The 25,907-nt window shown below is 33.3% G+C and overlaps 1 protein-coding gene across 3 annotated transcripts in view; it reads left to right on the top strand.

Moving 5' to 3' along the window:
* The window catches only part of LOC128864533 (dual specificity tyrosine-phosphorylation-regulated kinase 2), a 279,974-nt gene that overhangs the window by 87,083 nt on the left and 166,984 nt on the right, over window positions 1–25,907 (top strand). For all 3 annotated transcript variants that reach the window (XM_054104235.1, XM_054104236.1, XM_054104237.1), the window contains one exon: window positions 7,486–7,543. The gene's annotated coding sequence lies outside the window, so the exon portion shown is untranslated. The remainder of the gene's footprint in view (window positions 1–7,485; window positions 7,544–25,907) is intronic.

The following is a 25,907-nucleotide window of genomic DNA, read 5'->3' as shown; positions in this document are numbered from 1 at the left end:
TACTAGAAAATTAGGGAAAAAATACGAAGCAGTTTTATTGAAAAAAAAAAAAAAATAAATAAAAATTATTTTTATTCAAACAAAAATACACACTTTTTTTATGGAAAAAAATACAAACCATTTTTATTCAAAAAAAAAAATATATTTTTATTCAAAAAAAAAATTCAAACTATTTTTATTCAAAAACAAATACAAACTATATTTATTAAAAAAAAAAAAACAATATTATTATTCAAAAAAAAAAAAACATAATAAAAACTATTTTTATTCAAAAACCAAATACAAACTATTGTTATGGAAAAAAATACAAACCATTTTTATTAAAAAAAAAGACAAAAATATATTTTTATTAAAAAAAAAAAAAAAAACTATTTTTATTCAAAAACAAATACAAACTATTTTTATGGGAAAAAAATACAAACGATTTTTATTAGAAAAAAAATATATATTTTTTTCCAAAAAAAAATTCAAACTATTTTTATTGAAAAAAAAACATACAAACCATATTTATTCAAAAAAAAAATATTTTTATTAAAAAAAAAAATAATAAAAACTATTTTTATTCAAAAAAAAATACAAACCATATTTATTCAAAAAAAAAAAAATATTTTTATTCAAAAAAAAAAAAATAATACAAACTATTTTTATTCAGAAAATATACAAACTATTTTTATGCAAAAAAAAATACAAACTATTGGAGAATTTTTAACCCCCTAACTGGGGCAACATTCAGACTTGAATGGAAATTCTAGGCCATTTGAAGGGAAGCTTTCATTTCACAACATTATTGGCATGAATAATTGAATTTAACCACCAGTGGCATGCCTGAGAAATTATTCATTATTGATTTTATTCACTTGCACCTGCATAAATTGGCCATGCAACTATTTACAGTTATATATAGATTTATTCACCCTTATAAGCAAATTAGTAATTCAATAAGCAAATGCTTGTAATCAATGCATGAGTGAGTCGAAATGTGATTTAATACTCATAGACATACACATACACACACACACACACACACACACACAAGCCAGAAAGTGATTAATTGAATAGGCGATTTGCCTAGAAAAGGCATGTAAATCAGTTGGTTATATTTTCACATACATACATACCGAGAATGCTTGTGTGAGTAAGGGTATATGTATGAGCGTGTATGTATGTCCATAAATAACAGTACGGCAGTAGCTGAGCAACGACTTAGCGGCTCATTGAACGCCGGTCATTAAATAGTTTTTCTGAGTTTGAAATTACCTTCATGCGATTTGAAGTTTTAATTAAGTGGTGTTGTTGCAGCAAATTGCTGTAAAAATTAAAAAAAAAAGTTTTATTTAAAAACTTCTTACATGCGTATGAATATTTTATATATATATGTGAATGTATGTGATTTTGTGGAAAAAATTTTAATTAAATAAAAAGTAAAGGAAATGGTGCAAGTTTTTACAAAAAACTGGTGAATTGAATAGGATAGCTAATGCTTAGATGTAAGATAAGGTAAGGTCAGGTTCCTGTAAGATCAAAGACGGCGAAATGGTGACTGACATTCAGAGCGTACTTAAATTATGGTGGGAACACTTCTCGAACCTGTTAAATAGTGACAGCTGCACATGTCACAGAGAGCGTGAAGATCCCGATGCCCCAATCGCCGACGAAGGAATTGCCGTTCCGCTACCCGACCATGACGAGGTGAGGATAGCGATAACGCGGCTAAAGAACAACAAAGCCGCGGGCGCTGCTGCGCCATGCTTTTTAATTAAATTTTCTGGAAACATTATTTGTCCGCAGTTCCATAATTTACTCAATTTTAATTTAAAAGAGTGCAAGTTTGAAGTTCCTAAAAATACCATTGCGCATTTTCTCCATACCTTTAAACAAATGCGCGACATTCTTTTTATAAATTGTAACTTTTCCGTAATTGTAATAAAAGCACTTTAAATATTTGCGTATATGGAATTCATGCCGCTGTTTGCCTCTAGTTTTTTATTTGTGTTGCAGTTTTTCCATATTTGTGCGCTCATTATAAGAAATTTGATACGGCGCAAGTGTTTTCTAAACGTGAGACTGGAGCTGATAAGTTATTGTTTATGTAGTGGTTGCATTTTGCTTTTTATTTATTTTTTTAGAAATGCTAACAAATCACTGGTGTAATAAATATAAATAAAAGGAAGTCGGAGAGAAAATAAATAATTTTTGAAGGCAAGCAGGAATACGTTTGAGGGGCATAGAATTTGTACGCCTAAATTAGAAAAATGTTAAAAATAATAGGACTATGAATAAGTTCGTTTCGGTTTTACAACAGATGGCGTAACTTGATTATTATTCCATCGATCCACATTTCCAAACATTCATTGGAGAGCTACTGTCGTAAGGCACAAACGTCAGTATAAGTTTTTTATTTGAAGCGTAAACAACAATATTTTTACCACACTTGAAAATGTCGAATTTCGTGCCAAATAATGTGTTTTTGCGGGGAATTCTTCTTCATTATTTTAATATGAAGAAAAAAGCAGCCGAAAGTCATCGTATCTTGGTGGAAGTTTATGGTGAGCATGCTCTATCTGAGCGAACGTGCCAGAAGTGGTTTGCACGCTTTAAAAGTGGTGATTTTGGCTTGGAAGACGAAGAACGCGAGGGTGCGCCGCCAAAGTTCATGGATACCGAATTGGAGGAATTGCTCGATCAAGATCCGGCTCAAACGCAAGAAGAGGTTGCAAAAACTTTGGGAGTTGATCAATCAACCATTTCCAAACGTTTAAAAGCCATGGGAATGATCCGAAAGGTAGGCCATTGGGTGCCGTATGAATTGAAGCCAAGAGACGTTGAACGCCGTTTTATGGCATGCGAACAACTGCTTCAACGGCACAAAAGAAAGGGTTTTTTGCATCGAATTGTGACTGGCGATGAAAAGTGGGTCCATTACGACAATCCAAAACGTCGGGCAACGTATGGATACCCTGGCCATGCTTCAACATCGACGTCGGCGCAGAATATTCATGGCCTGAAGGTTATGCTGTGTATCTGGTGGGACCAGCTGGGTGTTGTGTATTATGAGCTACTGAAACCGAATGAAACGATTACGGGGGATGTCTACCGACGACAATTGATGCGTTTGAGCCGAGCACTGCGAGAAAAACGGCCGCAATACGCCGATAGACACGACAAAGTTATTTTGCAACATGACAATGCTCGGCCACATGTTGCACAAGTGGTCAAAACATACTTAGAAACGCTCAAATGGGATGTCCTACCCCACCCGCTGTATAGTCCAGACCTTGCGCCATCCGATTACTATCTCTTCCGATCGATGCAACATGGCCTGGCTGACCAGCACTTCCGTAATTACGATGAAGTCAAAAAATGGATCGATTCGTGGATTGCGGCAAAACCGACCGAATTTTTCACAAAGGGAATCCGTGAATTGCCAGAAAGATGGGAAAAAGTAGTAGTAAGCGATGGACAATATTTTGAATATTAAATTTGTAACCATTTTACGTCAATAAAGTTTCAAATTTCGAAAAAAAACCGCATGAACTTATTCATAGTCCTATTATATAAAAAAATAAAAATAAAAAAAATTAAAAAATTAAAAAAATTTTTAAATAATTAAAAGCAAAATTTTATAAAAGAGTTAGAAACAAAAATACAAAAAACAAAAAAACAAAGAAATATAACAAATATAGAATTTGTACTCTAATTAAAAAAAAAAATAGAAAAATGTAAAAAAATACAAAAAATGTGAAAAGAAAGAAAAAATATAAATAAATAAATAAAAAAATTAATTAAATATAAGCAAAAAAAAAACATGAAAAAAGGAAGTAATTAACAAAAAAAAAATTTTAAAAACATTAAAAAAAAAATTAAAAAAAAACAACAAATAAAAAAGAAAAAAAATTCAAAAATTGTAAAAAAGAAAAAAATATAAAAAAAGAAGAAAATAGGGGGGGGGGGGGGGAATAAATAAATAAAAATTAAATTAATTAAATATAAGCAAAAAAACGTGATAGAAGGAAGTAATTAAGAAAAAAAAAATTATACAAAAATTAAAAAAAAATTAAAAAAAAAATAACATAATAAAAGCTAGGAACAAAATATATAAAAAATAAAAAAAAATATGTATATACACATATATATGAAAAAAAATAATAAAAATGAAAAAATACAAAAAATGTTAAGAGAAAAAAAATAAAAATAAAAAAAATTAAAAACATTAATTAAAAATTAAAAAAACATGAAAGAAGGAAGTAATTAAGAAAAAAAATTATAAAAAGGCTAAAAAAAAATAAAATATAAGAACAAAATATATAAAAAATAAAAAAAAAATACGTATAAAATAAAATACAAAAAAAAATAATAATAAAAACATAAAAAAATATTAAAAATAAAAAACTATATTTTGATTTTGATTGATTTTGAATAAAATACAATTGTTTTAGGAAATTATTATCATTTCTCTTTATTATGATAATATTGGTATGGCTCAATTATGTATGAAACAAAATACCGGCCAAAATCGGCCTTTTCTTTCAAATAACCCCAAAGAAAGAAGTCCAGCGTGTCGTTGACGTTTAGGTGTAGTTCGCATTCAACATCGGCCCTTGAAATTTAACCACCCTTTATATAAAATAAAAAAAAAATCGAAAAATGTAAAAAGAAAAAAAATATAAATAAATAAATAAATAATTAATTAAATATAAGCAAAAAGAAACCTGAAAAAAGGAAGTAATTAAGAAAAAAATTTAAAAAAATATATATAAGAAAGTTTATATAAAAAAATTACGCAAACAGATATATATATTAAAAAATAACAACAAAATATATAAAAAGTAAAAAACTAAAATCAATGTTTTTTTACATAAAATAAAAAAAAAAAAAAATGGCCAGTGTTTCTGCTTTTAGTTGCTTGCAAATTTTAAGGTATTTTCAACTTAAAAATAATTTCGGTCTTGGGATGCCTCTACTGGGTTTAAGAAGCCCATCTGGTAGGGTCCAATTATGCATCACTTCTTTCAGTGAACTTTCTTCGCTGAAAATGCATCAAAGATAGACTTCTAAACCGCCATTCACAGCTCGCTTGTCAGTATAGGCAAGCGATTTGGCGCACCCCCACAAAAATGTAGTCCAAAGTCATCAAATAACGTTACACTTCTGCTAGCAGTAGATAAATAATGCGAGTATAATTAACAAAAGTTTAAAAAACATATTTTTTTTTTGTTTTTTTCGTTTTTTAGTATTGAGTGAATTGAACTACTCATAGTAAGTACTTCTTCTACCATAAACGAGTTTTGCGCTTAGTTCTTAAAATCACCTCACCAGCAACTTTCATATGAATAGTTTTAGTTTTGTATTTGTATTTTGTGGCACTTTGTTGCCTGCGCCATTCTTTGCAAACAGTTCAATAAACTTCTGGGTGAATGTGACACTCGCCACCAATCGCTTGCAAGTACTAAAATTGTTTCATACCAGTAAGCAGGTTGTTAAATACCTTTGCACTTGGCTGTTGTGGTGCTATGAGGAGTTGCTTATTCGTTTGCTGCATTCATTCGCTTTGTACGTACATACATACACGGATGTGAAATTTTGCATTAGAAGGTGCCAGCGCTTGACCTGTGTGCGCATTTCATAACGTATGTAAGGCTGTACTTAAAGGGTGTTCACTTTAAAATGTTTTCGGAAATTTAATAAAAGGTGGCGCAAAATTAATCGTCCAATTTTTGAACAAAATTTTTTGTTTACTGTTTTCTACTTTATTAACTAAAATGTATTTTACTAAATAAAAAAAGAAATTATTTGGAGTGCTGGAAATATTTATTTTGACCTTTAAGCGCTCCAATGCTTGTCTGTTTTTACACTGCAAGTCCGAGACAAATAGAAAAGTTAAGGAGTGCGTAAAGGTCAAAATAAAGATTTGCACCACTCAAAATATTTTTTTTTTGTATTTAGTTAAAAAGCTGTTCAAAAGCAAAATTGGATGATTAATTTTGCACCACCTTGTATGCGTACATACATATGTCCGTCTTCATATCAGGTCGCTTTGGTCAATATAGAAAATTAACTTTTCCCAGAAACAGTAGTTACCAACCCACCATTCAAGTAAAGAGTAATCGGAAGTCACCAGCTACATTGAGAAGCACATCAATACCAACTAGAAATGTACACTTCGACTATTTGTGGTTGAAACAAAGAGCCACCAGCACAAAATACTCAAAGCCAGTGAGTGATATGTGCTAGTGGAAATGTGCATGGCAACATCACTTTGCTGAAAGGTACAAAAAGACTAAACGAACACACACACATACATATAATTAGGTGCACACATAGAAGTGTATTTTTATGCCACTGGTGACCTGTGGTTATTGTTATTTTTAGAATTAGCCACAGACAGTAAAAAACGCAAAAAAATCTAAATACGATACAAAAAACAAAAAAAAAACAGGTAAGACAAGCGCGGAGTTACAGCAGTACGGGTAGGAGGCGTAATTCGTTTAATGCAGACAGCTGACGTGCGAAGCTTTACATACATATGTTTGTGTAGGTGGATGTATACGAGTGTATGCAAATATGGGCGTGTTACATTTCCTGCTAACAACAGTGAGCAGCATTTGATTGTGCTTAAGAGAAGCTACGACAGTTTTTTAGTGTTTGTATGCAGGTGGGCAGTGGAGGCGTTTTTTGAATGACGGCAAATTTGGTGTATTGCCAATACTGAGTGTCAGTAATTAATTGACACGCATGAATTAAGTTTAGGCAGTTATTAATTGATGATGGGTAGTGTGTAAAAAACAAAAATGAAAAAAAAATAAAATAAAAAAAATATATAAAAAAAATAAAAATATAAAAAAATTAAATTTAAAAAAATAAATAAATAAAAAAAATATAAAAAAAAATAAACAGAAACGTAAATAAAAATAAATAGAAATATAAACATAACAGAACTAATCATTTATAATTAACTCGAATTGGTCGCGCACATTTTTAGACAAAGATTTCATGTTGCTTTTGGTTACATTTTCGTGTTCTTTTTTTTTCAAATGTGACTAATAGTCGTTTGTAAGTTGATATATACAACTTGGTTTTAAATTGTATTTTATCCACCAATTTTCCGCTTAGTCACCTATGAAGCTGGCCACTCCTGCCTGCTGCTCACCGCCAGCGGCAGCCGTAATGGCTTGCGACCACACAGCAGCACTCCTTGTAAAATCACAAAACAAAAAAGAAGAAGAAAGAAAAAACAAGAAAAACAAAGAAAAAATAATATACATAATGCGGTAAAACTTTTGTCTGTGACATTTAACAAGGTTAACAGGTTCCGTCAACAATCACTTTGCATGCCAGTCGGTAGCCAACCTTTGCCATTAAGTGCCACTATTGGCCGTATTCAACCGCAATTTTCCCAAACATTATCGCATTATTATTTACATTTACAATTTTATGGCTTTAATTTGGTTAATTTTAATGTTGAATTTTTATTCTTTTTCTTTGCAGCGATTTTTTAGTAAAATTTTCAAAAAAGAGGAAACAATAAGAAAAGTCGTGTATTGAGGTGAGTTAAAAATTTATTGAAGGCTAAAGCGATTTTTTATTTGCACTATTAAAAGGATTGAAGTTTTTTATTTAAAATTTTAAGCTCAACTTTTGACTCAGTTTCATGCTCAGTTTAGTAACTGAACGGCATTGCTTAGCTTGGCGTGTTTTTAAGGTCCTAGGAGTGGGGTTACCGCCAGTTTTTAATTATTGAAAAATTTTCGTTAATGGTTTCAAGATGGGTAACAAGTACATGGACCTTATTAAAATAATTGAATGGCAGCCATGTTGAAAAATCCTTTTCCATAATTTTTGAATAGTGTAAAACAGGTTTAAACTCTTTACGAACAATCGCTGGGATGCGAGCAACAAGCTTGGAGTATTTGTTTTTTTTTCTTAAAATTCTTGGAATAGGCTTGTTACATATTTCAAAATTTCGGAAAAATATCACAAAATGAAAAAAATTAGTTGCATTAAAGTATAACTAATTTCTTTGACTTCTAAACAATGTAAAATAGGTGGAAACTGTACGAATATTCTCTGGACTATCACCGATCCATTTAATAGCTTTTGTTTATTACTTGTACATATTGCGTTCTATTTGATTTAAATTTTATAATTGAAAAGAAAAATTCAAATAAGGTGGCAACCACATGGAAATGTTAGTATTATTTCTGATAAAGTATCCACATAATTACATTTCAGTTGGCAAACATATTGTGGTAGTTTTTTTATATTTGAAATAAGTGGTAACCTTAGTCGAATAATCTTAGTGATGACAAGTGGCGAGATTAAGCTTTTGTTAAAGTCTTTCGTTCGCTTTACTTGCGTATGTAGTAGTTTTATAAATTAGCATTTAAAATGATCATTTAAATTAAAAAAAAATTGAATCATAATTTTTTGAAATTAGGTGGCAACACTATTTCAAAATGTTTCTTATTAAATAGCGCAAAAATACGTTTTATTAGTATCAAATATTGTAATATTTTTTTACTGTGTTTTATATTTTCGAAAAAGTGGCAACTACTTATCTCAATACACTCAGTGGTAATAAATATTCAAGCTAAATTTAAGTAGCACTTTTTAAATAAAAAAAAAAATAAAGAAAAACATAGCCATGTAGCTGATTTTTTCGTGTAAAGGCCAAAAATTGTGATATTTTTAAATTGGGGGACATCAGAATTCGTTTTAGAGGTATGGTTCCTTCGGCAAAGTTTCTTATTTTGATCCCTAGAATATGATTTTCACAGAGCAATGGGCGATTTTTTTGCCTCCCCACAAATCGACCCGGCCTAATATATGTATATACCGACACATATATTTAAAAATAGTTGGCAACCCTCTTTAAAAATATTTTCTAAATTAACTCTTACTCCTTAAATACATTTCAATTTTAACTCTAATTTACGTTATTAGCGCAAATTTAATCATCTAATTTTTTGTTAATAACTTTTTTACTCAACGAAAAAATTATTTTGAGTAGTGGAAGTCTTTCTTTCGACCTTGACGCGCTCCATTGCTTGTCTGTTTATTCACAAGTGTTAAATAAGATTGGCGTACGATGCAAATTGTAAAAAGTATAAATCTTCCGATAGAATGATTAGTTTTGCGCCACCCTGTATATATTTTACACAGGATTGCCGCCGACTAACACCGCTATATTAATAAGAACAAGAGCAGAAGGGCAGTTTCATTACTTTTCAGTTTAATTTTTTTTTTTTAATAAAAAAAGTCTCTGAAACCAAATTATTATATTGTACTTACGATTTCTGAAGCTTTTTTTTCTTTTTAAATTACTAAAAAGACCAGAGCTTTTACTACCATTTGCTACTTTAACCTCTAAAAAGCTTCGACTTAGGTACCTAAGCACTAGCTGATTTGTAAAAAGATCTGACCTCGACCTCTAGCGTCCATGGCTATGTTACCAGGGCTATGAATTTGGAGTAATTTTATGTAGTTCTGTACACATTTTCGCGAGTTTTAACAAGCCGTTCAGACTTTTCTCAGCATTATGCTATAAGAGTGAAAGATATCTTCATCCTAGGCACATTTGTCGAGTTCTACAAAGAGCAGGCAGGGCAGTGGCAAAGTAAGTGTTCCCAAGAACCGCGAGCATTCGCTTCGTTGCATATGTCACCTGCATCGCGCTGCACTAATCCAATTTTGTCTACGTGATGACTGGTGAGACAGTGTCCCGTCAGTACTTCAACCAATATTTTGCAGGCTTTTTTAAAGTTTATAGTTAATAAGTAGTAGTTTGTAGTTGATAGGTAATAATTTATAGGCCTCGACTTACGTTTCATTTTTCGAAAATGTAAAACATTTCCTTATCATCTGTTAAGCCATCGCTTACTTCACACTTCAAATATTCTTCAAGCACTCACTTAAACCTCACTTACACTTATCATAAATTTCTAAAAATCCTTATCACATACGAGCAACATGCTGTGCTAAGCCTCTCTCCGCTTCAACAGCCTATTAAAATTCCCAAAATGCTGTGAAATTCGCACTCTATATTCCACACGAATTAACTACATAATCATAGAAAATTCCACCTAAATTAGACTCCTCCACTTGTATGTACGCACCACCATACAAGTACGCCACATTGGAATCTTTATATCAACAAGATTTGAAGTCTATTAGACGCATACAGAACAGCCATAGCTACAAAATGTACTACACCCCTTCACGTACCCTTCATGTGTAAATCACTAAATACCATAAATATTCTCTGTACCATTATAATGCCCCTAAAAGCTGAACTGAAAAAACATATGGAAAGACGAGGAAGCACATGTGTGTGTATGTATGCAACTATCAGCCCATCTCCAAACACTGGTCGTAAGAAGTAATGGCACGCACTTGGCGGCGCGAATTTCAACCGAAAACCATATCAAATTGACTTCCTGACACAAATTCCTTAACAACCGCAAATTAAGATGCTTTCATAGACCAAGCCGCTGCGTAAAGGCGCGAAAATGGATTTGCGTTAATACATACAAACACAAAGATAGACAAGTTAATATGTATGTAAAATTACCTACACATTGAAAATTACCTACACATTTTTTTTGTGTTTTTACATCAAATTTAAAAGTAAAAATATACGCATGTGTAAATATTGAGGTGCTGAAAGCTGCTGGGCTGTGTTGGCTGGCAAGTGGCACGTGGTGCTCTACCTCATTGGCATTTGATGGATGTGAGAAAGAAGAAAAGAAAGAAAAATTCGCACAAAAAATACTGTAGGCATTGTGTTTTTTACGAATGTAACGGACATGGCATCACAATGAGTTCACTTCCCTTTCAGTGCGGTGAAGGTAGGTTAAAAAGAAAAAATGGGTAAAAAATTCAAAATAAAAGTAATAAAACTAAGCTTTGAGGAAGCAAATATTAGACAATGACGGTTAGTATTCGCATAGCAGAAGAGATAGAAAATTAAAGTAAAGCACAGAAGAACTTAAATTCCATACAAAGTTATTGCGTCGACTTCGGGAATAATACTTTAGTGAATAGTCCAAACATTGAAAGATTTTTCAAATATTTTTACCGGATTCGACTACAATTCTCGAAATGAAAATGAGGGTAACTCCGTTGGACACCTTTTTTAAAACCTGCGTTTGAGCACCCGGAACTGGCTTTTTTTCGTCCAGTTCGAGAATCCTTTTTAAAAGGAAAAAGTGAAGCTACCTGGAAGCTAAACTCGTTAGCTATAATAAAATTATGTTAAATTCAAGTCCGTAGTCAAAAAATCCAGTCTGGCCAAACCCGGGTACCCAACGGAGGGCTAATATTTTCTATCGACAGACAATTGATATCTTGAAAATAATAGTTTGAGTTTTGGCAAGAGAAAAAGGTAAGCCGCAGCCATCTCAGGTGGGATGCGATTTGTTCGCTGATATTCGTTGAGTTCTTGACCTGAAATCCATGCACAGCGATAGCCATGTGAGATGTTGGGTCAACTTAGTGGAAAGTACGTGACTATTTTCCTTCAAATCTGACCTTTCCCAATATATATTTTACACTCTTTTTTATGGTCTGACCATCATTTTTCGCAAAGCTGAAGGTACTTCTTATGCTCGTGCATAAAAGTTGTTAAAACAAAACTATGTTAGTTGGAGTCCCGAATCGCTCCCGAGTTTAATGAGCTATTGCAGCTGTCAGGAAACAGTTATTTGTCGCTGAAGCCCGCATCTTCTAAGGAATATAAAACCAAGAATGTGAAGGTACTACTTAAGTTTTCGCGAATAAGCGAGTTAAGAATGTGCGAGTTTGAATTTTGAACCACGCACGAGTTTTAATTTTTTCGCTCGTGAGCCGAAAAAAAGGTTCGTAATCAAAATAAAACTCGTGAGCCGAAACCAAAACGCACTAACATTAAAATGCAAAACCAAAAACATTTAATTTTTCAATATTCAATTTAAAGTCTGCCGTTTTGCCGTCGCGATCAAGAATCTTAGAACGATAACGTCTTAAACATTTCGATAATCCCCCCCATTTTCTTCGAGAACACAGCGCCAATCTGTACTGTGTACCGCGACATAGAGGTGTTTCAATAAACGAGAGAGCGGACGTCTGTGTGATTAAGACAACTTCGGAAAGCGAGTTTAATTTTTACGATTCGCCCATGAGTTTTGTGGTAACAAGTTCAAGAGAGCGCTCAGTCAGCTATTAGACTCAGCAAGTAGACTAATCTGAAGAGAGCGTCGGGTATCGAATCCACTCAAGATAGAAATATAGAAACAAGACTACGCCCATCAGCGAGTGCGTGGCGATGCATTGGTGCAGTTGCGCGGGAGGAATGTGAAAATGCGCACAAGAATGCAAGAGAAGAAGAAAATACACAAATAAATTGCACAAATGCAAGGTCAAACACATAGCAATTCTGCCAAATTCGCTGAGAGCAATGTAGTCGTACCACGATCTGTGCCTCTTTATTGTTCTCTCCTTCGTGAAGCTCCTCCGTCACTCTTGAAGCAATAAGTTCAAGAGAATGCTTGGTTAGCTGTTAAAAGTAAATAGAGTAAACTCAGGAATGACAAGTTGTCGAATATCGCATTCACTTTTGCCAGCAATCGACGAGTGGAGAGAAACTTACTGAGGCTGTCAAAATAGGGCATACAACACCTCATAAATATTATTGGGAACTGACTACTAAAGTCATATGGCTGTGAGTTTCGGAGCTTCGTATGATAATTTTTGCATGTGCTGTGGAAGAGAGGAATAAACGAAACCTACTCAACACTCCCTGTCAGCCCTCACTTTACATGGAAATTTTAGAAATGATGAGACAGGCCATAAGATGCTTTTTTTCGTTTCCACGACAATCGGTTCTACGTAACCGAAACGACGCGGATTTATATCCGGCCAAGAACTGTGACTCCAGCAGCTTTCGCTGTATATAAGTATGGGGAATGTTTATGCTGCTACAACAACAACAACATGCTGTTTTTTTTGGCAATAAAACTCCACTTAAGATTGGTTGTAGGAAATTCGTATTGAAATATAAATATTTGAGCTTTTTAACATTAAAGCAAATACATTCGAAACTAATATTGATTTAAATTTGAAATGAATAAACAAACAAATTCACCATGTCTAGTTCTGAAAGGGGCAGGCACTTTTAGTAAATAGTAACATTTACTATACTTAAATCCAGAGTTTAAACAAATCAGCTTTTATTCAAACTCACTAGGCTTCAATTACCATCGCCGCTGTATAAATTTATTCCTTAGGCACGATCCTATTTTGTACACATCTACCTTTCTCATCGGTCACTGCACTTGTCATGCCAATTCCAAGCTACCTTTCACTCGCATCACAACCCATTTTCCCCTTCTCTCAAAAGTCTTCTCCTAAACCTCTCTCTTGCTCCTCTTTCGCATACTAATCTACTTTGCGTACGCTTCCGCGGTTTCATACGAATTTCTATGGCTTCCCACCTCTTTTAAGTGCTCAGAAAAACTGTTGAGTGCACACACTTCAACCTTGAGCTCTCCAATATTTGCTAGACTCGGTGACTATTCAAGTGAAAATAATCCTGGAAAACCTTTGAAAAGTATACTTTTGTACGCTCCAAAGGTGGATAAAAATTATAACAAAAACAAAGGCAAAGCAACAATGCAAACCAAAGCAACAATAAAACAAAAGTAACAAAGAAAAAACAAAAAACAAAAGTAACAAAAAAAAAAAACAAAAAGTAACATTAAAAACAAAGCCAACTAAGTCTTCTATTTGAACAAAAACAATAAACTGAAAAGCTACAACTACAATGCAGCAACGAACTTCAGCAAAGGGGAAAAATATTAGCCTAAGCAAAGTTGAGTTCATTTGAAATGCATTTTTAACAGGATTAATTACAAACTTTAAAGTATTTTCTATGCAATTATCAAGCACTTTAGCTGAAGTGGAAGTGGAAAAGGGAACTTAGAACTTTGCCTGCAAGTGCAGTAGGGCTTCGCGACGTTGCTGAGTTGCGCTGCTGCTGAGGTCGTTTGGTGCAGCAGAGAATAGAAACGCATTGAGCGACGTTCGTATTTTTTACATAACGGAATATTAAATTAAATAGAAAACGGTTCTATTGAATTCATAAGAACGGAAGAGGCATGGGGAGCTTAAAAAATGTCATTTCTAAAAATAAATATTTAATTTTAGTTTTAATTTGTCGGAGCACTCAACTAACACCTCTGGTTAATTGCGTGAATGTCGTTGAACTTTCTACGCATTTCCTAATTTTTGTATTGCTATGCCGAACAATTTTCGCAATTTGACGCAATTTGAATTGTGTTGAATGAATTTTGAATTATTACACAAGAACCGCTATATCACTTAGTACAGGGCCAATGAACTGAGATGAGAAGAAAACCAGCCGACATATTTTTTTTTTGTTTTTGTTTTGGTTTTGTATAAATTTGACCAATTAAAATTATGGGAAGAATGAAATTAAAACACGTCACGTATTAAAAATTTCTGCTTAATAACGCTAAGCGGTGGAGAACAATGAGTTAATATGGAGAGAAAAAAAATTGAGTTAAATTATTTAGTAAATAAAAAAATAAAAATAAAAATTAAAAATATTTAAAGAAATATTAAAAAAAGTATAAAAGAATTAATTGAGAAATGTAAATACAATAAAAAAATTGAGTGAACATTGAAATATTAAAACCACAAAAAAGGCAGCGGTAAAACAAGGAAAAATGAATATTAATAAAAAAATTAATACAAATAATAGCCAATAAATTCGATCAAAATTTTAACAATAAACCGAAACTGACTTCAATAAATTAATAATTATTTGAAACAATGATATACGAGCACAAGTACCTACGCATGGATAACGTAAGAATTGTAAAATTTCAGCATCAGGAAGAGTAAAACAAAAGCATTAAAAAATAAAAAGGAGAAAAGAAAAGAAAAATACAAGAAAATTCTGAGCGATAAAAACCTGAAATTCACTATTGCCTTAAATAGCCGTGCGAGCTGAGTTCATTAGTGGCGCACAGTGGGCGCGTCAGCGAAAAGCTTCACAAAGCTGAGACGATTGGAATGCTTTGGTGATTGCTCACACTTTTGGAGTGATCCATAAAAAAACTGAATACAGATTTTCAAAAATGCGTATAGCGGATGTAATGTGACACACATTAGTTTGTAAAAGTATTAATTTGATCCAAAATTGATCAACGATTCATGTAAATGTTAAATAATTTTTTTACTGAATTTTCAAAAAATCGTGAAATTTTTTATTACTTTAATACTACACCCACGAGGATGGCTAATAGATAAGAAATCAGCTCTATTGTATAAGAAATATTCCTGTGAGCGTACGTCAGCTGTTTGACGTGAAGCCTTCTCTTTCGAATGCAGTGCCTCTCGCTCCTGTAAATAGATCGAAATATGGTCTTCGCTTGCTTTTTGTTTCTGTGTATTTTGTTTTCGTCTGAGAAATGTTATCACAACTTCTTTGGATACTCAGGCGGCAATGAGGGCTTTGAATTCGTGCAAAATAACAACTGGTCTTTGTGCCCTCCTTCAGTGATATCTTCGGGGAAATCGCGCTTGGTATTGTGCAGGTATTTTCAAATGCGAATAAGGCGACGTTGGAATCGAAGAGCTTAGCATTATTTGATTTGGATTCCAAGTCAATGCTACGAAATCAAAATGCAGAACGGGACTGAAAATTTTGAAGTTGCCGATTAAGAAATGAAATGCCGATTTTAAGGATTAAACATCTTAGAAATTTTAAACTTTCGGAAATTGAGAGGAAATGAATGTTGATTAACAATTTTTTACTAGTTTTGCATTAAATTAAAATTAAAATTATCGAGTAAAAAAAGTAAAACTATTAGGTAAAAAAAAAATTATCAATTAAAAAAAATTGTGAAGTAAACAAATTTCAAGTAAAGAAAAAAATTCTCCGATCAAAACAACACCTTACCAAGTAGAAGTTTTAAACTTGCGGAAATCGATAGGATATGAATGGCCAAGTCAAGTTAATGAATGTTGATTAACAATTTTATATTAAGCGAATTAAACTAAATTAAAATAAAAAAGTATCGGGTAAAAAAACAAAAATTTAAGTAAAACAAAAAAAAATTGTCAAGTAAAAAAAACTTGTCAAGTCAATAAAAAAAAAAATCATGAAAAAAAACTTTTTAGTAAAACAAAAAAAAAAAATTGTCAAGTAAAAAAAACTTGTCAAGTCAACAAAACAAAAATAAATTCATGTAAAAAAAAATTTTTTTAGTAAGCCAAAAAAGCAAAAAAATGGCAGGAAAAGTAATATTTTTCCATATCATACTCGACAATCTTGCCAATGCTTTGTAATATTATTAATTTAGCAATATATGAAATGTAGGCATCTATAGTGTAACTCAAGGGGAATATAACCGAGCATAATATGTGTAATGATTAGCAATGATGAATCTTTTGATTTTCAAAATATGCGCATACTTTTGAGCTGAGCTCTTAGCTGTGTATCTAAACATGTCCGTTACATCACTTTTCATTAGAGAATGCAAACATTTTCTTTTTCTTAAATTTTTCCTAAAAACCTTTTTCTCTAACACAGCGTTTACTGACATTGTTAAACCCACAAAACAACAAAAAAAAAGTAAAACAACAAAAAAAAAAAATTAAAAAAAATTTAAAAAAATTAAACAAAAATAAAATAAAACCAAAAAAAAATGTTTTTTTGGTTGTCCCAAAAAAATCGTATGCCAGCATGACAACCTTTGAAATCCACCTTGAAAAAACTAAAGTTTAAAATCTGTTTTTGTTTTATACTTTGAACCAGCTTTTTTCCATCCCTGCCCCACTGTGCAGCGGGCGGTTGAGACATTGCACTGTCGCATACATACATACATATATAGTTACGGAAGCGTTATGCATTCATCAACTGTAGGCAGCCACGCAAATCATTTAAAGCGCGATCGCAAAACTTCAGACACAAAAACTCATTTGAATTTGAATGCAGTATGAAATTGTTTATATGATAAAATTCCAGCCACTTTTTGTGTCTTTCTTTTTTTCTATAAGAATTTGTATGCATAATTTGAACCGTAGCGAAGACAAAAAAAAAAAAAGAAGAGAGCTAAACTGTTATTGAGGTGGGAGTAAGAAAACTGGCAAACAATTTAAATGAAAGCACATTCACCCAATTAAAATATATACAAATATGGCGTGAAAAGGCGGCCAAAAAACAAAAATGAAATTTTGATAAAAATGAAGAAAAAATAAGAAAAAAGAACAAAGGAAAGTAGCACGAAAAGGATTAGCAGAAAGCGTTAAGCGCAACAGCACTCGCAACAATATAAATAGACTAGGGATTGTAGAACAAAACAAATAAAAGCCAAGCAAAACAACAACAAAAAAGAAACGGCCAGTCAGTGACATTTTGAAACCCACACGAAGGGTAATAGACCGTTGGATATATGTTGCTAGCCGTATTGGCAGCCAGTGAGCAACACATATCGTGCTTTAGAATAAATGATTAAATGGAGAAGAGAAGGGATATTTAATTTTTCATTAATATTTGTTGATATGCATTTTTTTCTAAAGATTAAATTAAAAAAAAAACGTTGAAACTTTTTTATACAGGTTATGTAAAAAAAAAGTTTCGGAAGTTTTTAAAATTAAATTAAAAAAAAGTATCTATATCAACTTCTTCCTGGCTGCGTTTATACATAGTTGTGTATGTATGTATGTAATACTAAGCAAAAAATTATATTCATACACATAATGAGCAACAATTAAGCAAAATATCGTTAAAATGCCCAGCACAACGGGTGAGCTAGCGAAAGCCGCAAATAGGAACCAATTTTTTTTTTGACGTAGCATAAAATGGAACTATTACCTCCACGTGCACCACCATATAATGCCTGAGCCCCCAAAAGTGCGAATTCTCGTCGCCATCCACGTGGTCATGAAAATTCTATACAATTGTGGAATACTACAAATAAGCCATCAAAACGGCGTCGACGCCAACGCATATGCTGCGGTCGATAATAATACACTTAGACTTATTATGAGGCTTCTTAAGACTACAGGCAGACATAGGCACGTATGCACGTATGCACGTATGCACGTATGTGCATGTGTAACAAAGATAAACATTGCTAATTTAATAAACACCACCGGCTCGATTACCCGCGCTCTCCATTTGATTCCATTATGACTGTAAATATAATTAGCAACTTAAAACTTTTGTTGTGCTCTTGCGCTCGCTCGCTTACCCTCACGTTGGCAGCAGCGCTCTCTTCTATCATAATTTCGGCAGCGCTCATTCAACTCATTTGAGTCATTGTGACGTAAGTAAGCAAGTGTGCGCTAACAGTTCGCATGCCTTTCGGTCCGTCCACCTTAGCACTAGCACGCCCGCACTCTCCCTCTCACCCACCGACAATGAACGACAACCGGCCGTTACCTCAAATGGCCGTTTAACCTTAAACGCACAAGCTGCGCCGGCTTTTGCTTGATGAATAATTTAGTTTGTGTTTCGTTTCGTGCGAGACAAACACAAAATCAAAAAAGAATAACAACAAAAACAATAAACAAACGAAAAATGCGCGAAATAGCTATGAAAAATATAATACAACAAAATAGAAAATAGGCAAAAATACAACATGATAGAAATAAGCATGGCAACAGAGGGGGAAAGGAGGTAAAATAAACGTGCGAAATGAATTCGCAAAACAAAACTGAAAAAGAATATAAAAAGAAACAAAAAGTAAGTGTATTTGTACATAAATAAAGAAGTCAGTCAGGTAAGGTCCAGGCCTGGTGTTTTTGGAGCGCGCTGCTCATGAAGTTCGCCAATTTTGATAGCTTATCTCTTTGGCTACATGTGGATGGCGAAAAAAGTGTCGATTTAAAAATGTATGCATGTACGCACACATACATATGTACATATGTAGTATACATGTTGTCTATATGTGTTATACATAGTAAATATTATTTAGCTTTTTTGTTATTGTTTTTATGGGTACTCGTATTCATGGCTTTTGGTTTCGCAAAATAATTTGTTTCGTACGTGTGCTTCGTTTTTTTTCTTGTTGCCAATCATTATTTTAGCGCATGTTTTGACTTCTAATTCTTTTGTGTGCAGCTAAATATAAATTGTTGTAGTAAAGTTATGAAATTCGCGAGAATTTTTCCGTTAGTTTCAAAAAAGCATTTGTTTTACGCTGCCTTTGGAATGCTGCAGCGTTTGCTGGAATTGAGCTAAGCATGAATTATAAGCAGCAATTAATATTTCTTAACAAAGAAATAATTCCGATTGCGATACCAAGAAATGAGCGATTTAATTAAAACGCAAAATGCAAAATAAATTAAAGCGCAAATTAATTTTTTTTTCGTAATAAAAAATATTTTAACCGCAAAGTAAGAATAGAAAATATTAAAACAAATTTCAAATACACATTAGTGCGCTATGAAGTATTATGCAATATTTTTTTCCCTCCTTGTTCACTCCTTTCGGGAGCATAGGGCCTTGAAAAGACTCAGTCTTGCGTTGGTTTCGTTATTCTATTTTTGATTTCTGTCAGGATAAGTGATTAACCTGCCGCTACCAGTCCTAAGTAGTGGGAATGCCTACCTGTCATTGCTTAGGAACAACGCCTTCTTACTGCTTGAAGCGCCATCTGTGTCTCACAGTTTTCTGACAGAAGGATCGGACAGATGGTTGACGACTTCGCTAAATTTAGTGTGTCTGCGCTATTACCGCGGTCGCCCGCTTTCTCTTGCTGGCACCACTGATGCAATGTGTAACTGTGTCTTTTTCCTTTTTTTTTTTTTTTTGTTTTTTGCTTGTTGCAAAGTAATGCGCTGACTTACATATGCGCGGGAGTATGGATGGAAAGATACGTTGTTGTGGAGTTGAGGAATGGAATTGGAGGATTTTTTGAAGTGAAACTTCTTAGGCGTCGATGGACGAGCAAGAATGGAGAGTAAAATTTCATGGCCATGCAACGTTTTGGGCATTTTCGTTCAGCGAGAGAGAAAAAAGATACAACGTAGGGGAAAAGCAGAGAGAGAGCTGTACCTTATATATATCTTAGATAGACTTTAGGCTATTTTTCCTGAGTTCCTCCTTGTGGTTGCTAATTTCTAGTGAGAAATCACACTGCCTACTTTTTGGCGCTTGTTTGTTGATGCAAACTTGTAGGAAATATATTTTTGGTGCCTACGTTTTGGCGTTATAAATATTACCTCGGTGCCTACTGTTTAGGGCGTTTTTTGGTCCCAATATTTTTGGGGTTTTTGTTTTGGCGCTTATTTCCGTTTCCTGGCTAGTGCTTGTGCATAGTATACAGTGCTATCCATTCCGGCATCGGATTTATTTATATATATATAATTGGCGCGTATACCCTTTTTGAGTGTTTGGCCGAGCTCCTCCTCCTGTTTGTGGTGTGCTTCTTGATGTTGTTGCACAAATGAGGGACCTACAGTTTCAAGCCGACTCCGAACGGCAGACATTTTTATGAGGAGCTTTTTCATGGCAGAAATACACTTGGAGGTTTGCCATTGCCTGCCTGCATCGGATTTATTGGTATTAATTTGTGCCGTTACTGCGGTCCTGGAATCGCTGCGTTTGTGCGGGTGGCTTCGAGCGCTATCAAGCCAAGTTGACTGAATTTTTGTTTCCAAAAATAATTAATTGAACATCAACTATATTTTACTCCAAAAATTCTAACAAGACTTGTCATACAGCGAGTTTCACAATCGATTTATTGTAATATTGAAGCCAAAATTGGCGCCATGCGGCCGGATTTATTGGAAAAAATTGTTCTGATCGAATGGACCATGTAACAGGTAGAGGCGGCGGACATATACCGGATATCATATTCAAAAAATAAATGCCGTGAAATTATCTACCAGGTTAATTAGAAAAATATGCACTCCAAAAAATTTTCTGTTTTGTATTTTCATTTCAACTTCTTAGGCTCTTTCCTAGGCTCAGACTCTTCACACCCTATAAATGATCGGGATGTGAGTTTGTTGACTGAATATACCAAGTCGCAATTGGGGCGCTACCTGATGGGCATTTTAAAGTGGAAAAATATTAATAAACGCTACAATAAAAAAATGGCGATTTCGAAGGCATCAGAATGGCTCACAAAGAAATATATATAAGACGTCAACCCAATGAAATTGCATTTGAATTAGGTCCCGTGGTCATGGAAGTGATATCTGAATAAATTGTATAATAAATGTAATTTTCTTTGAATGGAAATAGTTTGAAGGATTGATGTGTTTTTTATTTAGAAGTCTTTACTATAGGAACTAAGGGGAGAGAGAGACTGACCTGGCAGCAGGACATGTTCCCACGACAGTCCGTTCTACGTTACCGGAACGACCCGAACTTATATCCGGTCAAGGACTGTCACTCCAGCAGCATTACCCGTAGATAAATATATGGGATTGTTTATGCCGGTGCAACAACAACAAGAGACTGACCTATTTCTATTTCTATTACATTTTCAATTTTTATTTGCTCCAAAATTTTAAAATCTATGAACCCATTTAACTTTGGGATACCCAGCCGTTTTTTTCAAATATCGAATTTATTAATTTTTGAAAATTTTTTTTTGTACGTAGAGCGCGGTTTGGGAATACTTTTAAACAGCCCGCGTGAAAACTATGTATAGCACCTTAATATTATATTATATTTGGACCAGTTCTAACCAACATTTTTTTAATGCTGTTGTTATTGTTGTTGTTGTAGCAGTAACTTTTCCCTGTCAGTGCAGTGTAAACCACTGGTCGTCTTCGCCTAGCTCATCTAACGGTAGGCCCAGGAAACTTGCTGTTTCGACTGGTTGGATCCAGAGGGAGAGGGGTGTTAGAAGAGTGGGTTTGATGGGGCATGTGAAAGGGTGCTTAGTGTCGTGCAGGGTGCCTTCACATGCCGGACATATGTTTAGTATTTCGGGGTCAATTCTGAATAGGTAGGAGTTTTTTTGTTTTGTGCTGTCATATAGGAGCCTGCGCTTAGAAATTAATAGTAAAAGAGTTGGTAGAAGTTGAAAGTGAATAACCAATATTTTTCCTTTCTTCACTTGCCAAAGGATCCACTCCAGCCGACAGCCAGATGATTGAGTATATTTAGTTGCACGATACAATGCAAGCTTAAGTTGCACATAAATCATGTAATTCTCATTTATTTCCTTATTAGTCAGCCAGATGCGGAATAGTAAGTTGCCTGAAATGTTCTGCGAACAAATTAAAAAGAAACCAAAGGCAAATGCAGTTGCACTCATAAGCGCTTGTGTTTGTACGTCTATATCTATGCATCCAATATGAAAATGATATAATTTTGCATAAATTTTAATTGTAGTAATTCATACACTATGCACACACACATACGTACGTACGGCAGTAGTTATATAATATAAGGCACACCACAGATTTGCATAAGAAGCCAAGAATGCAATTCTATCTGAGGCAGCTTGACTTGCAGTGGCAAAGAAGTGAACAAAGTGAAGCGAATGTGAAGGCGGGTGGATCGTGCACATACGCGCATATGCGGCCATTTGAATGAACCGTTATGTGATACAGTTTTTATCTTTCTGTCTTTATACACCAGGCAAGTGTGTGGCACAAAATTTATTGCACTCGTACGTACGTATGTATGTATGTATGTATGTATGCATGCCCATTCCCAACCTCACTCACTGTGTGTGACACTGTTCCCCACCCAATCTCAAGTAATTGTCAAGTGTGCTGACTGACTGACTGACCGACTAAATGACTGACGTGCACGCAACACATACCCATTACAACAGCGAGCGAACAACCATTTGGCAAACAACATTTGTAAACTTGAGCTGCTTTATTTTTAAAGCATTTACGTATGCACAGCTAACAAGCAAAAGAATTAAATAATACCGAGTATGACAAAAAGAAAGCGGCAAAAATAAAAAGCGAAATTAAAAACGTTTTAAAAACAAAAGGCATTGCGTTTGATATTTTTAGATTGACACACAAAAGCGGTGGCAAGCAAATGCAAAAAACAAAAATAAAAAAAAAAATGGAAAAAAAGCAGAAGAAAATTCACATTTTTCACTGCAGCCAGTACCTAATTATAATATCAATATGTATGCATGTGCGTGTGTATGCATTTTAAAATGTTCAAACGTCGCCAAGAAAAGCGAGTAACATTTGTATTGCCCTATTATCTCATCGCAACGAGACAATTAAATAAAATAGTGTAGATTTCGTAATCAGGTAATTGTTATGAAAGTGGCAATAAAAGCTAGTGCAAATACAAACATGCATATATATGGTTGTGCATGTGTATGCATGCAGCTTTCTAAGTAGGTAAGTGCAGCATTTTGGCAGCCTTACCGTCGTATTTTGGCAGCTGTACGACCCATGAATTAGCTCCACCTGTGTTCACAATAATAGCAGCGGCACTTATTGCCACTTTTTGTATATTTATTTATTTTATATATTTTTTTAAATATAATTCATACTGCAACAAAAACCATATAATTTAAAGCTTGCAACTTTGTATGATTTAAAAAAAAAATCTAAAAAATTTACATCTAAATTTCGAGCTTTTTAGTTAAACTTAAATTAATTAAAATTTAAAAAATTTTAATTTAAAATATTCAAGTATGCAATTTTATAGACCATTGAATTTTGGTGTAATAAATTGCCAATTTGAAGTGGCTGAAATATTGCATTGATTTTTGAGAAGTTTTTTTTTTGTTAACGATCTTGTGCAATTTCGCATTTACATCAAAATTTAGAACTTTTTAGTTAAACTTGAATTATTAAATTAAAAACAAATTTTATTTAAAATATTCAAGTATGCAATTTTTAGATCATTGAATTTTGTTATAATAAAGTGCGAATTTCAGGTGGCTCAAGAATCGCATTGGTTTTTGAGATTTTTCTTGCTAACGATCTTGTGCATTCACGCATTTACATCAAAATTTCGAACTTTTTAGTTAAACTTAAATTATTTAAATTTAAAAAATTTTAATTTAAAATATTTAAGTATGCAGTTTTATAGACCAATAAATTTTGGTCTAACAAAGTGCCAGTTTCCAGTGGCTCAAGAATCGCGTTGATTTTTGAGAATTTTTTTTGCTAACGATCTTGTGCAATTTCGCATTTACATCAAAATTTAGAACTTTTTAGTTAAACTTGAATTATTAAATTAAAAACAAATTTTATTTAAAATATTCAAGAATGCAATTTATAGATCATTGAATTTTGTTATAATAAAGTGCGAATTTCAGGTGGCTCAAGAATCGCATTGGTTTTTGAGATTTTTTTTGCTAACGATCTTGTGCAATTTCGAGCATTCGTTATATGGAGGAAAATGCGTAGCACCGTCACCAAAAAAAAAAAAATTATCAAAAATCAGCACACATTCTGAGTCACTTGAAATCGGCACGTTGTTATAGCAAAACTTAATGGACTATAAAACTGCATACTCAAAGTTTTTTTAGTTTCTTAGTTTTGTTATATTTTTAAATTAATTAAAGCTGAACTAAAAGGTTTGAAATTTTCATGAACATTTTTTGGATTTTTTTTAAATTACGTACAAAGTTTGAAAATTTAAATAAATGTTTTTTGTTGTAATATGAACTATATTTCTAATTTAATGGGCAATAAAGCTGCATACCCAGAATTTTTCTAAAAAATTAGAAATATTGATTAAAAGTTGCTGAATTTCTATAAATTTTGTGCAAAGTTTGAAGCTTTGTGTTATATTTTTTTTCTTGTAGTATGAACTATATTTTTATAAAAAAAAAAATAAAAAAGGAAATAAGAATAAATAAATAATCAATATTTTGAAATAAGTTGCGCTACTATTATTGTGAAGAAGCTCATAATCGGCTTAGCCTAAGGTATATGATTTGTGTCGAAAAAATGTGGAAAAATATATAAAAATACATCAAACAATTTTGTGATAGCAGTTTGTGCTGCTGCTGTCGCTGCAGTTTAACAAAATTAGTTGTCACCATAATTAAATTTATCAGATTTGTTTGACTACTCATTTATCAGCAGTGACCCACTTACGACCGCCACACACACACACACATAAGCACATATATTTGTGCATGCATGCATACAACTGAAGACTTTCTTGTTTGTTCACCTTTCCAGCAGCTGACTGCATGCACGCGCTTTCATTGTTGACAAACAAAAAAGGCCTACTTAATGCTTTTACTTATCTTATCAGCTCGCCTCCCCTCCTGCAGTAAATATGCATGTATTTGTGTCTAAATATTTCAGTGGCAACTTATCTACGCCGTGCCGCATAATGCAGTGCGACTGCCATAAATCATAACTTTTAAATAATGCATTTGAGAGAGGCATGTTTTGTGGAACGAGGGTCGCCACTTAAGTTTTGAGATGTGGTAATACTGAATATGGTATGTTAAGAAAATGCAAACTCTCATCCATTGAGTTTTTGAGCATTTGGTAGGTCCCCTGTCATGCAGCCTTGATCTGGTAACCAATGATTTCTTCTTATTACCGCAGATTAAAAATAAAATGCGAGACCGATGTTTTACGATGCCTGAAGAAGTTTCACCTGGTGTTAGATTAGCCTCAACCGCTAAGAAAAAGTGCTTCGTAAAATGGCTCAAATACGACTCTCTCTCTCTCTTTTAGCTTCACAGTCTGTGGTGACCCACAGCTTCATCAACAACCCTCCTCCAATTCAGTCTCTCGTGCCTCATTTCTCCAATTGCGAACGTTCATCGCTATTAAGTCTTTCTACGTCATCAAGCCATCTCTTTCTTGGTTGGCCTCTTTTCTTCCTCCAATTGTACCCAAAGTTAACATCCTTTTTTGAATTCTTTCGTTGGTCATTCTTATGATACGGCTGTTGAGCGTTTTCCAAAAACAAAAAACAATAATAATTA

This window comes from Anastrepha ludens, chromosome 5 (genome assembly GCF_028408465.1).
Source record: "Anastrepha ludens isolate Willacy chromosome 5, idAnaLude1.1, whole genome shotgun sequence".
NCBI classification, from domain to species: Eukaryota; Metazoa; Arthropoda; class Insecta; order Diptera; family Tephritidae; genus Anastrepha; species Anastrepha ludens.
This window is presented reverse-complemented; position numbering and strand designations above follow the sequence as displayed.